Below are 15,275 nucleotides of genomic sequence, written 5' to 3'. Positions count from 1 at the left end.
GTTTCTTTAGGAACCAACTCTGATGTCTGCGCTTTTTACTTATAATCACTTAAAATCGATCTGCCTGTAGTTAATAAACCTGTTTTATATTTTACCTTAAACAGTTAGTTTTGTTTGAAGTGTTGGGGAAATCTCAGCTCAGGCTGGTGCATCTCCTCTGCAAACTGAGGGAGGGGTGAACTGGGTAATGAACTTGCACTGGACGGGCTTCTGACCACTGCCAGACAGGACAGCTCTGGGGTGCAAGGCGGAGGGGGAACTGGCTGGGGCCTCTCAACTGTTGGTTCATGAGTGGCTGAGAGAAGCATCCATGTATCTCAGATGGGCGGATCCCTGCCTGTGGGTGTCTGTGTGGGTGCAGCGCCTGCCAGAGGCCTGTGGCTTGTCACAGCATCACAGCGTGAGACGCTCACCCAGGTCAGTGGGGCAGAGGGCTCCGTGGCCCCACAGCCCAGGTTGCACCCCGTGAGGAAATGGCTTGGGTGAGGTTCAGAGCAACAGTCTCTAAAGTGCAATGAACTTTACAGTCACAACAAATTTATGAGTCCGGTGTCTTCTTCCAGGACCTGGCTGTGCTGCGGGTGGGGTTCCCTGGGTTGCATTTGGGGTCTGTGTCACAGAGTGTGGAGGAGTCAGGACCCTGCACCCCCCACTTCTTGTGATTCACCGTGACTCAGCCAGCTGGTAAACAGAAGGTTTATTAGATGACAGGAACACAGACCAAAACAGAGCTTGTAGGTACCAACAGCAGGACCCCCTCAGTCAAGTCCATCTTGGGGGACAGGGAGCCTAGATCATGGCCCTGGGTCTCCCTCCATTTCCCCAGCCAGCTCCGAACTGAAACCCCTCCAGCCTCTCCCCCAGCCTCCCCCCAGCTCCTCCTCCAGCCTTTGTCCAGTTTCCTGGGGAGAAGGTGTCACCTGGCCCCATCCCCGTCCTGGGCTCAGGTTACATGCTCAGGTATCGTCCCTCAAGTGAAGTCACACCCTGATATCCCATCCCCAATGCAGACAGTCCCAGTAAAACTCCCCCACAACATTCCCGGGTCAGTCCTCCCCACGCCCTGCTCCGTCACAGTCTGTGTAACGAAACCCCCTCTGAACCTTCAGTTCCAGCCTCCTGCCTGGCCCCTAACCCCCTCTGAGGTGGGTTCTTCATATATTTATTAGTGGATCTTTTATGTTTGGAACTCACTGCTGTATGAGCCCCGCTCTGTTCAGAGTGTTCTGTACCCTGCATCTCTGTGCTCGGGCTTTTTACTGCCTCTGGGTACGAACCCTCCTGTGTGATGGTCTCCTGTCTGGTATTTCCCAGTTTCTGGTTCTTTAAAGATGGGGTGAACCACTCCCTAACCTCTGCCGAGAGCCTGAGACAAGGGCTGTGAGAGGGGTGCAAGCTGGGCCCAATACACCTCAATGTGGCGCTAACTCTGATCCCTGCTAAGGGCGATTCACTTCTCAGCATCCCAATGTCTTCGCTGTGGATCCCGGGCTTTGAGGCCAGACGGCAGCGATCATATTATGAAGAGCTGCAGAGACATCAGTAAGAGCTGTCAGGTTTCTTTGATGTATCTCAGTCGCTGGCCATGAGACCTTCCACCTTTCATTAGGTTGGTTTCCTGTCTCATGCAGTTGGAAACCAAAAGCAGGTTCGAACTGCTCTTTCTGAGAAACAAGAGGGTTAGCTTTCAGAGTAGCAGCCGTGTTAGTCTGTATCCGCAAAAACAACAGAAGTTGTTGCAGCATCTTAGAGACTAACAAATTTATTTGAGCATAAGCTTTTGTGGGCTACAGCTCACCTCATCAGCTGCATAGAATGGAACACACAGACAGGAGATAGTTATACATACAGAGAACATGAAAAGGGTTAGCAGAATTCATACTGGCTGCAAAACAAGACAGCAAACAAAGCCCACAAAAAGCCCGGCACTGTTGCAATGCTTCTCAGGCAGGGCCGGCTCCAGCCTTTTTGCCACCCTAAGCATCCGAAGGTGCAAACAATTTGATATTTATTGGGTTGAACTTCGAGCAAGCTTAAATCCAAGTTCCTTTTTCCTTATTTTTGAATCCCAACTTACTTCCTGTTTGCCCCTTGTGACGGGTTGGATCACAGAAATGCCCTGGGAGCTGCCACCTGATGTGCCAAGACTACTTCTGCCCCTGCTTTCCCTGCCAGCTTGGGACTCCAGCACCTTGTCTTGCTGAGCCAGACATTCCCGTCTGCTCCAACACAGACCCAGGGTCCGAATTACTTGCCCCAAAGCTGCAGGTTTACCTGAAAGCAGCTCACAGAAATGTGCTTGTTGTCTTTAGCACTCAGATGCCCAACTCCCATGCGGTCTAAACCCCAATAAATCTGTTTTACGCTGTATAAAACTTATACAGGGTAAACTCATAAATTGTTCACCCTCTATAACACTGATAGAGAGATATGCAATGTTGTTTGCTCCCCCAGGTATTAATACACACTCTGAGTTAATTAATAAGTAAAAAGTGATTTTATTAAATACAGAAAGTAGGATTTAAATGGTTCCAAGTAGTAACAGACAGAACAAAGTCAGTCACCAAGCAAAATAAAATAAAATACGCAAATCTATGTCTAATCAAACTGAATACAGATAATCTCACCCTCAGAGATGCTTCAGTAAGTTTTTTCCTCGGACTGGACACCTTCCAGGCCTGGGCACAATTCTTTCCCCTGGTACAGCTCTTGTTCCAGCTCAGGTGGTAGTTAGGGGATTCTTCACGATAGCTCCTCCCCACCTTTATTCTGTTCGACCCCTTTATATATCTTTTGCATAAGGCGGGAATTCTTATTCTCTCTGGGTTTCCACCCCCCCATCACTGGAAAAGCACCAGGTTAAAGATGGATTCCAGTTCAGGTGACATGATCACATGTCACTGCAAGACTTCATTACCCGCTTGCCAGCACACAGGTATGCAGGAAGACTGACAGGTAAAACAGAGCCATCTGCAGTCAATTGTTCTGGCTAATGGGAGTCATCAAGATTCCAAACCACCATTCATGGTCCACACTTTGCATAATTACAGTAGGACCTCAAACTTATAGTTCATATTTCTAGTTTCAGATACAAGAGTGGTACATTTATACAACTAGGATGATCACACTCAGTAGATTATAAGCTTTGTAACGATACCTTACAAGAGACCTTTTGCATGAAGCACATTCCAGTTACATTATATTCACTCATTATCATATTTTTATAAAACCATATAGACTGCACATCATCCCACCCCTAATTTATATAGTAATATGCTTAGCTATACCTTAACCCAGGGGTTGGCAACCTTTCAGAAGTGCTGTGCCGAGTCTTCATTTAGTCACTCTAATTTAAGGTTTCATGTCCCAGTCATACATTTTAACGTTTTTAGAAGTTCTCTTTCTATAAGTCTATAATATATAACTAAACTATTGTTGTATGTAAAGTAAATAAGGCTTTTAAAATGTTTAAGAAGCTTCATTTAAATTTAAATTAAAATGCAGAGCCCCCTGGACCGGTGGCCAGGACGCGGGCAGTGTGAGTGCCACTGAAAATCAGCTCGCGTGCCGCCTTCGGCACATGTGCCATAGCTTGCCTACCCCTGCCTTAACTGATCATTCTTCTGAAATTTACCTAACCAATCCTAACATATTGTAACATGATTAGCTAACCAATTATATCCCACCACCTTAATTGGTTTACACCCAGCAAAACTAATTATACAGCAGCCAGAAACAATCACCGAATCAGACAGAGACCATGCAAATAAACAACAGCAAAGTGGGACCTATAATGACAAAACAATAACAGAAGGGAGGATTTCACAACTACATCTAGACAGACATAAGGATTTCCCAGCTGTGTCTATTGATAAATGAGTTCTTACCAAACAGAAAACGATCAAAGTAAATTTCCTTTTACATCTTCTAGGCTCTTCCCTTTCTCTGGAGGTGATAGATCGGATCACCTACCTAACAGCCCAATAGCGCCTTATTTCAGTGTGACTAGTTTGGAATGTGAGGACGTGACCGGTCGCTTCCCGGCTTGTGGCTGCTCGCACTGCTTAGCCAAAGGCCTGAGCCTAAGAACAGGGCCTCAGAGTGTCACAGTGACAGAAGGCCCTTAAACAGATTCTTTCTTTTATACCGCTATAACTAGCTAAATGATAAACATGTAAGCAGAGTCAGGCTGAGCTCTACCCTCAGATCTGGTGGTGAATTGTGGTGAGTTGTGGAAAAGAACTTAAGGGGTTGGTCTTGTTTGCATAGACACACCCACCCTGCCTAGCATGAGCCCACATGGTCACTGTGCCTGCTGTGGGGTCCCCAGTTTCTCTGTTATTGAGGCAGGAAGAATAAAGTGTTGTTACCCTGATTATGTGAATCAAGGCCAGTGGAACTGTTTCATGACAGAGGGACTTGCCATCAACTAAGTAGCACTCGCTAGACAAGGGACATGGGTTCCAAAACCCAGTGAATTGAGAGAGAGAGAGAGAGAGAGAGAGGCAGGCAGGCAGGCAGGCAGGCAGGCAGGCTGGCTGGCTGGCTGGCTGGCTGGCTGGGGACAGGGACAGGGACAGGGACAGGGACAGGGATTTGTACCTGATGGTCAGCCTGCCCTTCTTGAGGTTTTTCTTTGCTCTCTACTGTGGAATATCAGAGCTAACTTTAATTCCGTTAGGAGACTGGTTACAGGCTGCAGACCTGAATTCACTGCAGGCCAATGGTACAACAGCACTGAGGCTCCCCTACTACAAGCTGAAGTCACTGAGTGCTGTGGGGCAGCCTGAAGGTATGCTGCAGAGCTAGTTCTGGGATGGCTGGAGTGGTTTGCAGGACAGCTTGTGGAGCGGCTCACGGGACAGCTGGAGGAGTGGAGCGGCTGGTGGAATGGCTCACGGTGAAGACTGCAGCAGAACCCCATGGAGAGGTGGGGCAGTCGGCCTTGGACCACGTAAGGTGCCCCTTAACACTGCTGTGCCTCCCCTCCCCCCCAGGCTGGGAGGTAAAACTCTGCAGATAAACTTTTGAACTCTGGGGCTGCACTGACCAGGGACAGAGACTTTTGGGTTGTTGGACTTTTGGGTGATTTTTGGGGGTTGCCGGACTTAAGACCCCGAGGGGAAAAGGACATTGCCAAACTTACTTGGGGGAGGGGGGGTCTTTTGCTCATGGTTTGTGTTGTGAATCCTGTTTGTGGTGTTTCCCCAACATAACACTGCATTGTTTCCCTCCTTTATTAAAAGGATTTTGCTACACTCAGACTCTGTGCTTGCAAGTGGGGAAGTATTGCCTCCTAGAGGCGCCTGGTGGGGGGGGGGGGTATGTAATTGTCCCAGGTCACTGGGTGGGGGCTCGAGCCGGTTTTGCATTGTGTTATTGACACGGAACCCCTGGATACTGAACCCGGCCCTTGTCGCTGCCAACTCAGATGGGCCGAAGGGTTACAAACATATACCTACATTCTTAAAATATAGGCCTTTACAGACAGGCCTGAATATCTATATCCCTAACACTGCCCAGCATCATGACATTGGGATGCAAATTCCCACCACTTATTTAATTGTTTTTTCATGGTTTTGGGGAGTTAGTCACAATTTTGGACGGGTTTGTTGGCAATCGCTCGACTCCCACAGCTTTGGAACACGATAGTCTGCATTTTTCGTATTTATAGGAAGCTTCAGTTTCTCCCAGGGGAAAACAGGCTCCAGTTTGCTCTCAGGGCAGACTAAGAGGCACAGGGGGGTGTTTGTCACCGCGTTGTCTGGGAGGAACGAATAGGGTCATTAAGAGACTGGTTGAAACTGACGTAGATGAAGAAGGGGTTCTCAGAGACAAAGCAAGCTTCACACCCATCCTCCAAGCAGACCTCCTGCAATCCTTCCCCAAACCAGCCTGGTTCCCCTGAGCTACACGCACCCAGGGATCGATGTAAGCTTCCTGCTGGTTACACACAGAGCATACAAAGTCCTGCTTCTCCAAACCCAGGGGGAGCTGGAGACTGAAAGGAGCAGGATTTTTAGCTTTCAGCCCCCTTCACCAGCAGAGCCCCAAACTCTCGGTCTGGCTTTTTCCCAGCATCGCACTGTTCTCACAAGATCCTGCCTCTGCCTCTGTCTCTGCTCTCCTCTTGTTCTGTCTTTCGTCTCTCCTCAGCTCCCCTGTGATCTCGCTTCCCCGCCCCTGCCTCCACCTAAACCAATCCTCAGCCCATAGCTCCTGGGCAGCTTCACACCCACCCTTTGAATGAGGTGGGGCTGTGATGAAGTAGGAATCTCCTGTCCTATTTTTAGGATGCTGATGTGTGCCTCAGTTTCCCTCTCTACGGTGCATTGCTACCCAGGAGTGAAAAAGGGTTAAAAGCCATTTTGAGGACCGAGAAGGAAACATGGGGTGTTTGAGTGACATAACTGGGGTAGGGTGCCGGGGTCATTACAAGACTGGCTGAAATGGACCCGTGTGAATGGAGGGTTGGCCAGGACAACGGAGCCCTGAGGACTGAACAACTGACGCTGATCCCCGGGGATCTCCGGCAGGCGGAGCCTGTGAATCTCAAGCCGGGGTCTGCCAGAGTTGGACAATGACTCTGAAGAAAGAGGGGGATCCCTTGAAGGTCGGGTGCCCTGAAGCGGTTCCTCCAAAGGTCTCTAGCAAAGCCAGGGTTGCAGCGGTGATCCTGTCTGTAACGTGATAGCGTTTGAATGCCACATCCAGGGCTTCCAAAAGTGCCGGGAATGTTCTAAGTGCCAATGGCCAGAACCCTGCTGATTTTCGGGGAGGTCAGAGATGGAGAAAAGGGGCAAATGCAGCTTCTGGCTTTCTGAGCCTTCTTGTCAAGTTTTTCTCTGGCACCACAAAGGCAAGTAACTGACCCTTTGAGAATACCAGTGATCACCTGACTCCTGGAGCTCAGAGCTTTTAAAAGAAAGGTGACACATCATGCGATGCCCGGTTCTCATCCAATAACCCTGGCAAAAGAGGAGAACCCAGCCTGCCATTTCAGGGTGGCAAGGGGCAGTGACAGGGGTGCCAACGCCAACCTACTGGATCCTGTTTTATCTCTCACAATTCCTCATGCACAGACTTTTATGCCCCAGCCACTGACTTCCAGGAAACGTAAATTCACGGCCTGATGGTCAGTCAAGGCTCAGATGCAAGCCCCTGACCTGGTGGAAGCCGGATCTGAGAGCAGGGCATGGCCATGCTGGACAATACAATGGCTTAGATAATCAACGGTATCAATTGTAACTGTAAGTTAGCCAAAAGTTGGCTACAGACCTGGTGTCTGCCCGCCCGGGGTAGGAATAGGCTCGGTAGCATTTAAATTTTATTTTTTGATAATTTTGACAGAGAACAATACTTATTGTTAAGCATTTTTTTCTGTTTTTATCTGTTTAATTTTGTTCAGTTGCAGGAAATGATGGGTGGGGGAGGCGGGGGCAGTCAGGCAATTATTTTACTGATAGCAAATGCTATCCAAAGCGTCTAAGCTTTATAACGCATGAACGCAAAATGTGAACACCACACGTGAAAATATACAAAGTAAATCTCAAATCAGACCTCTTCATTCACTAGCCCGTTTGTAACAAGCCTAATTCAGAAATCTAAATCGTTTGGATTCTGACTCTAAGTTTTCAAACAGCATTTTTCTTTATGTAAAAAGCGACAAAGAGTCCTGTGGCACCTTGTAGACTAACAGACGTACTGGAGCATGAGCTTTCGTGGGTGAATACTCAATTGCATCTGACAAAGTGGGTATTCACCCATGAAAGCTCATGCTCCAGTACGTCTGTTAGTCTATAAGGTACCACAGGACTCTTTGTTGCTTTTCACAGATCCAGACTAACATGGCCACCCCTCTGATACATTTTTCTTATGTTTCCTATTGGTAAATTTTGATGATTGCCGATGGAAATATTTGCTCATCAGTTGGGGTGGATGCAGTGAAATTGACGTTTACCGGTAACAATCTGATCCTTCCAAGCATAGTGATTAATTAAAGTCCAGGATCAGAAGTCAAAAAGACCTTGACAAATGGGAGAGCTGGTCTGAAATCAACAAGAAGAAATTCAGGAAAGACGAGCACAAAGTAGGAAGGAAAAATCAAATGCACAACTACAAAATGGAGAATCGCTGCCTGGGGGTTGTATTTCTGGAAAGGACCCGGGGGCTAGAGCAGATCTCAAATTGAATCTGAGTCAACAATGGGACGCTGTTGCAAAAAAGGCGAATATCTTTTGGGGCTGTATTAAAAGCAGTGTTGTCAGGAAGACATGGGAGGTCATTTGCCCACTCTATGGTGAAGTCTCAGGGGGCAGAGTGTGCTGAATTCAGGACACCGCACATTAGGAAAGATGTGGACAAATTGAGGGGTCCAGAGGAGAGCAACATAAATGATCAAAGGTTCAGAAAACAGGGCCTATAAGGTTTAGGGGGAGGGATAGCTCAGTGGTTTCAGCATTGGCCTGCTAAACCTAGGGTTATGAGTTCAATCCTTCAGGGGGCCACTTAGGAATCTGGAGTAAAAATCAGTACTTGGTCCCGCTAGTGAAGGCAGGGGGCTGGACTCAATGACCTTTCTGGGTCCCTTGCCATTCTAGGAGATAAGTATATCTCCATGTGTTATTATAACTGACCTTGTTTAATCTTGAGGTTGAAGGGAAATCTAGATTAGATATTAGGAGGAGCTTTCTAAGGCTAAGGGTAGTTAAGGTGTCTGGAACAGGGTTTCGAGGGAGGCTGGGGAATATATCTGTCATTGAAGGCTTTTAAGAACAGGTTGGACAAGCATCTGCCAGCTGGCCACTTCCTGACACGGGCCAGAGACAGGAGACCTGGGTGGAAAGCAGGTTGGGAGCTTCCATGTTGCCACCAGCGGTTTGACTGCCTGTAGTAGGCCAAGCAGGGAGAAGCACTTTACATATCATGTGGGTTGGCAAAGGAACCCCCACCCCCACCAGCCAAACTTCCCCGGGGGGGAACAGAGACGAAGCAGATCCTGCCCCCGGGGCTGGCGGGGGCGGGGGCGGGGGGGGACGGACGGAAGGACCAGAGGGGATGAGCCTGACCCAGTGGCCTGGCTCTGTCCCTTTCCCAGGGCCTGGGCTCGTGGGTTTGTAGGTCTGGGGGATGTGAGGAAAAGAGACTCTGTGCAGAGGGGAGCCGGGCTGTGAACGGGCGTGTCTCACAATGGGGTGGGGCGCAGAGATGAGGGTTCATGAGCTTCTGCTTTCAATTTCCTGTGAATCAGAAATGTAACCGCTGGGCTCCGAGCCAGACAGCTGGAGAACCAGAGTCCGAGGTGCCATGGCTTCCTCAGCATCAGCACATCTGGCCAAAATCAGCCCCCACACCCACGGGGCGGCTCCCGCTGGGTTTAGAACCCGCTGCCTCGAAGCCAGAGCTTCTTGCTCCGCCGGCTGGAGGCTGAGCTGGGGCCGTCCCGACCCAGAGCTCCTGTGGGACCGGATCATGGCGGGACTCTGCTCCCAGCTGGCCGCGTTGCTCCTGTTGCTGGTGCTGCTGCCGTCCCCAGTGCATGGTAAGAGGGAGCAAGGGATCCAGAGCGATGCAGAGCCATGGGGAACAGACCAGAAGGGGAAGATCAGATCCAGATCCTGCCCCAGTGGACTGGCTCTGACTCTTTCCCAGGGCCTGGGTTTGTAAGTTTGTGGGTCTGGGGGCACATGAGGAAAACAGATCCTACCCAGAGAGGGGCAGAAATGACAGTGCCGGTCCCCAGGCCCTGGTGTGCATGAAGGGACCCTGTTCCCCACCGCCCCAGACATCACCGGCTTGACCCCTCCCACCCCTCTGACTAACCCCCCACAGGAGCCACTGCCTCCAGTCCCCCTCCCATTTGTTGTGCCCCAATCTCCTGCCCTCAGGCTTGGCTGGGTGGAAAGAGCACGTTTGGCCCTGAGAGAGCTGAGCGCAGCCCTCGTTCATCTCATGTCGATGTTCACTCTGAAACCTATTGACACATGGTAGCCACCTACAATTTGGGGTTGCGGTATGGGGATTATGGGAGGAGCTATGGGACAGTGGGTGGGGCTTGTATTCCAGCCTGATAAGAACATAAGAACGGCCATCCTGGGTCAGACCAAAGGTCCATCTAGCCCAGTGTCCTGTCTGCCGACAGTGGCCAATGCCAGGTGCCCCAGAGGGAATGAACAGAACCGGGAAGCATCCAGTCACCTGTCACCCATTCCCAGCTTCTGGCAAACAGAGGCCAGGGACACCATTCCTGCCCAACCTGGCTAGTAGCCATTGATGGACCTGTCCTCCATGAACTTCTCTAGTTCTTTTTTGAACCCTGTCGTGGTCTTGGCCTTCACAACATCCTCTGGCAAGGAGTTCCACAGGTTGACTGTGCGTTGTGTGAAGAAATACTTCCTTTTGTTTGTTTTAAACCTGATGCCTATTAATTTCAACCTCTAGTTCTTGTGTTATAGGCAGTAGTAAACAACACATCCTTATCTATTTTCTCTGCACCAGTCATGATTTTATAGACCTCAACCATATCTCCCCTTAGTCGTCTCTTTTCCAAGATGAAAAGCCTCAGTTTTATTAGTCTCTCCTCACACGGAAGCCGTGCCAGACCCTAATCATTTTTGCTGCTCTTTTCTGACCCTTTTCCAATTCCAATTCATCTTTTGTGAGTGGGGCGACCACATCTGCACGCAGTTCTCAAGATGTGGGCATACCATAGATTTATACAGAGGCATTATGATATTTTCTGTCCTATTATCTATCCCTTTCTTAATTATTCCAGCATTCAGGTGGCTTTTTTTGACTGCTGCTGCACATTGAGTGGACGTTTTCAGAGAACTCTCCACAATGAGTCCAAGATCTTTCTTGAGTGGGAACCGCTAATTTATACCCCATCATCTTATATCGATAGTTGGGATTATGCTTTCCAATGTGCATTACTTTGCCTTTATCAGCATTAAATTTCATCTGCCATTTTGTTGCCCAGTCACCTAGTTTTGACAGATCCTTTGTAGCTTCTTCGCAGTCTGCCTGGGACTTAACTATCTTTAATAATTTTGTATTATCTGCAAATGTTGCCACCTCACTGTTTAGCCCCTTTTCCAGATCATTTATGAATATGTTGAATAGGACCGATCCCAGTACAGACCCCTGGGGGACACCACTATTTACCTCTCTCCATTCTGCAAACTGACCATTCATACCCACCCTTTGTTTCTTATCTTTTAACAAGTTAACAGTCATTGAGAGAATCTCCCCTCTTACCCCGCTGCAGCTTAATTTACTTAAGAGCCTTTGGTGAGGGACCTTGTCAAAGGCTTTCTGAAAATCTAAGTACACTATATCCACCGGATCCCCTTAGTCCACATGCTTGTTGACCTCCTCAGCGAATTCTAGTAGATTGGGTGAGGCATGATTTCCCTTTACTAAAACCATGTTGACTCTTCCTCAACAAATTATAATCATCTATAAATCTGACAATATTGTTCTTTATTATAGTTTCAGCCAGTTTGCCCTGGTACTGAAACCAGGCTTACGGGCCTGTAATTTCTGGGATCACCTCTGGAGTCACATTAGCTAATCTTCCATTCATTGGGTCCAGAAGCTGACTGAAATAATACATACAAACAGTTATATACCACAGTTAGTAGTTCCGCACCTTCCATCATCCTGCCTTCCTTCGGATCCTAATGCCGCTCCTGTCCCTATGGCCCTGATGCTGTAATGTCTTCCCGACATTTCTGTTCCCTCCATAGGTGCTGAGGAGAGTCAAGACCAGCCAGGTAAAGACTCAGGACTCCTGGGTTCTATCTTTAGTTTCTGGGAGGGGGAGAGGTGTGCACCTTGTCCTGTGTTAACATGGCTCCCTGGTTTGTGCAGTGTTCAGCCGTATCACAGGGGGGCAGGATGCACAGGAGGGTCGATGGCCCTGGCAGGTCAGTGTGCAGGAATATGATGTCAAAAAAAATGAATACGACCACATCTGTGGAGGATCCCTCATCTCAGCCCAGTGGGTGGTGTCAGCCGCTCACTGCTTCAGTCGGTGAGTCACCCTGGCAGGGGATCCCAGGCTGCCCTGACTTGGTTTGCAGTGACATCTGTCTATGGTCTCAGCTCCATGGCTGACTTCCTGCTCTTGGTCAGACTATCCCCATGGTCGCAGTGTGACGGTTCCCCTGCTGCCCCCACCCCAGAGCTGGCTGCATTCTTTGTGCTGGGTGAGGCATCGCGTTGCTGTGTGGCTGTTCCCCAGCATCTCTGCCCCAGAAGTGGCTGCATTTTTGTCTATGTTCACAATCTATCTTTCCTCCTTGATCAGTATTTTCTGCCCCTCCTCTCCCAGCCATCTCAGTGAATCTAGTTATTGCGTGAACCTGGGGGAGTACCAGCTCCCCAATGCCTCCCGCACCTGCATCTCGTCCCCCGTGCGTCGCTTCATCAGCCACCCCGACTACAACCAGAGCCCGTTCTTCGCCGACATCGCCCTGGTGCAGCTGATGGAACCTGTCAACTTCACAGACACCATCCGCCCCGTCTCCCTGCTGGGCCCCTCCACCCAGTTCCCAGCCGTGGGAAAAGTGCTGGGTCACGGGCTGGGGGAATACCGGGCCCAGAGTGTAAAGGTGAGGGGGGATGGGAGCCTTGGTGGGTCTAATGCAGGGGTCTCAAACTCAAATGACCCCGAGGGCCGCATGAGGACTAGTGCATTGGCCCGAGGGCCGCATCACTGACACGCCCCCTTGCTGCCCCTGGCCCCACCCCCAATCCACCCCTTCCATGAGGCCCCGCCCCTGCCCTGTCTCTTCTCCACCTCCTCCCCTAAGCACAGGCAGTTTTTAATAAATATATACACTCATTAATGCAACCCACTAAAAGGACAAACCACTCACTTAGATTTACTGCCTAAGGGCTCTGGGAGGGAGATTGGGTGGGGAGGGGGATCTGGCATGCAGGCCTCTGTGCCTCGGATGCAGGCTCCAGGCTGCGGCAGGGGGGGGGGGTGCAGGCTTGGGACGGAGTTTGGGGATAGGAGGGAGTGCTAAGGGGTGAGGGCTGTGGGGGCTGAGGGTGAGGGGTACATGATGCAGAAAGGAGGGGGCTCAGGGCTAGGGAAGAGGTTGGGCCTTGTGGGGTGAGGGCTGTGGATGAGGGGTTCATGATGCAGGAGGGGGCTCAGGGCCTAGGGCAGAGGTTTGGAGTGTGGGGTGGAGGGCTGTGGATGAGGGGTTCATGATGTGGGGGCGCTTCGAAGGGGCTGGGGGCAGATGATTAGGGTGCGGGGGATGAAGGGGTTCATGATGTGGTGGGCACTCAGCGGCTGGGGCAGAGGATTAGGGTGCGGGGGGGATGAGGGCTCTGGCTGGGGCTGAGGATTAGGGTGCAGGGGGATGAGGGGTTCATGATAGTGGGGGCGCTCAGGGCTGGGGCAGCGAGGATTAGGGTGGCGGGGGGATGAGGGGATTTCATGATGTGGGGGGGCGCTCAGGGCTGGGGCTGAGGTATTAGGTTGGGGGGGGGGGGGGCAGGGGGATGAGGGCTCTGGCTGGGGCTGAGGATTATGGGAGGGCAGGGGGATGAGGGTTGTCATGATGTGGGGGTGCTCAGGGGCTGGGGCTGAGGATATAGGGTTGCGGGGGGTAATGAGGGGCTGACTGGGCTAGGGGGCTGAGGATGTTAGGGTGCAGGGGGATGAGGGCTCTGGCTGGGGCTGAGGATTAGGGTGCCGGGGGATGAGGGGTTTCATTGATTGTGGGGGTGCTCAGGGCTGAGGGCTGAGGATTAGGGTGCGGGGGAAGTAATGAGGGCATTCTGGCTGGGGGCTGAGGATTATGGTGCGGGGAAGTGAGGGGTTCATAGATGTGGGGGCGCTCACGGGCTGGGCAGAGGATATAGGGTGCGGGGGGAATGAGAGGCTACTGGCTGGGGCTGAGGATTAGGGTGCAGGGGGATGAGGGGGTTCATGATGATGGGGTTGCCTCAGGGCTGGGGCTGAGGGTTATTTAATTAGGGTGCGGGAGGGAATGAGGGCTCTGGCTGGGGCTGAGGGATTAAGGGTGCGGGGGGATGAGGGGTTCATGATGGTGGGGAGGTGGGGGCGCTCCAGGAGCTGGGGCAGAGGATTAGGGTGCAGGGGATGAGGGCTCTAGGCTGGGGCTAGAGGATTAGGGTGCAGGGGGATGAGGGGTTCATGATGTGGGGGTGCTCAAGAGGCTGGGGCTGAGGATTAGGGTGCGGGGGGAATGAGGGCTCTGGCTGGGGCTGAGGGTTTGGTGTTGGAGAGGCTCAGGGTAAGGGCAGCCTGCCTTGCCAGTACTGGCGGTGGCCAGGCACATAGGAAACCCTGCCGCAGCGGCCAGCCAATCTGCTCGCAGCCCTCCGGGCAGCAGGCAGGGGAGAGGCGCGCTGCGTTCTGAATCAGGCAGGGACGCAACACAACGCGGCAGAGGGGGGGGACACGCGGAAGGGGGGGGTGGTCCGGCGGGGGCTAGGAACCTGCTCCAGGCAGGTCCGCGGCGGCGGGGGGTAGACCTGCGGTGTGCCGGGGCCAATCCCGGCAGGACCGGGGGGGGGGGGGCGGTGAAGATACCCAGCTCCACCTATAGCTGGAGCAGGGCGCCCAGCCCTGAATATTGCTGGGGCCCGGCCCCCACACAAATATATAACCTGCCGCCCATGCTCCCGGCCCGGCCCCGCCGCGGCGGGTCCCGCTTCCCTTCCCCCGGCCCAGCCCCGGCGGGTCTCGCTTCCCTTCCCCCGGCCCGGCCCGGCCCCGGCAGGTCTCGCTTCCCTTCCCCCCCCCAGCCCCGCCCCGGTGGGTCCCGCTTACCGGCCCCACCCCCCCGCCCGGCGGGTCTCGCTTTCCCCCCCCCTTACCCAGCGCGTCTCCGGCGAGGCCTGAGCTCCGTCCCGCCCCGCGCCGCGGGGTGTGGGGGCGGGGCTGGGAGCTCCACGCCGAGCGCAGCGCTCCGCCCAGAGCCCCCCGCCCCGCCCCCTCCCCACGCGGCTCGGATGGGGCGGGGCTCAGGCGCTCGGACGGCGACTCGGCGCTCTATGTGCCGAGGCTCCAGGAGAGGGGCGGAGGCGGGAGCCTCCGCTTTTCTCTTGGGGGCCCCTGGGTCGCTCCCGTGGGGTGCGCCGCGGGCCGCAGGGAAGAGCTCCGCGGGCCGCATGTTTGAGACCCCTGGTCTAATGGGTGATTGGGGGTGATCTGAGAGCCCTTCCTCTGAGCTCGAAACACACAGGGCTGTGTAGCCACGAGGGACATCCTGTGCATGCTCACACAC

The sequence above is a fragment of the Mauremys mutica genome, chromosome 4 (genome assembly GCF_020497125.1).
Source record: "Mauremys mutica isolate MM-2020 ecotype Southern chromosome 4, ASM2049712v1, whole genome shotgun sequence".
In the NCBI taxonomy this organism is placed as follows: Eukaryota; Metazoa; Chordata; order Testudines; family Geoemydidae; genus Mauremys; species Mauremys mutica.
Note: the sequence above shows the minus strand (reverse complement) of the source record.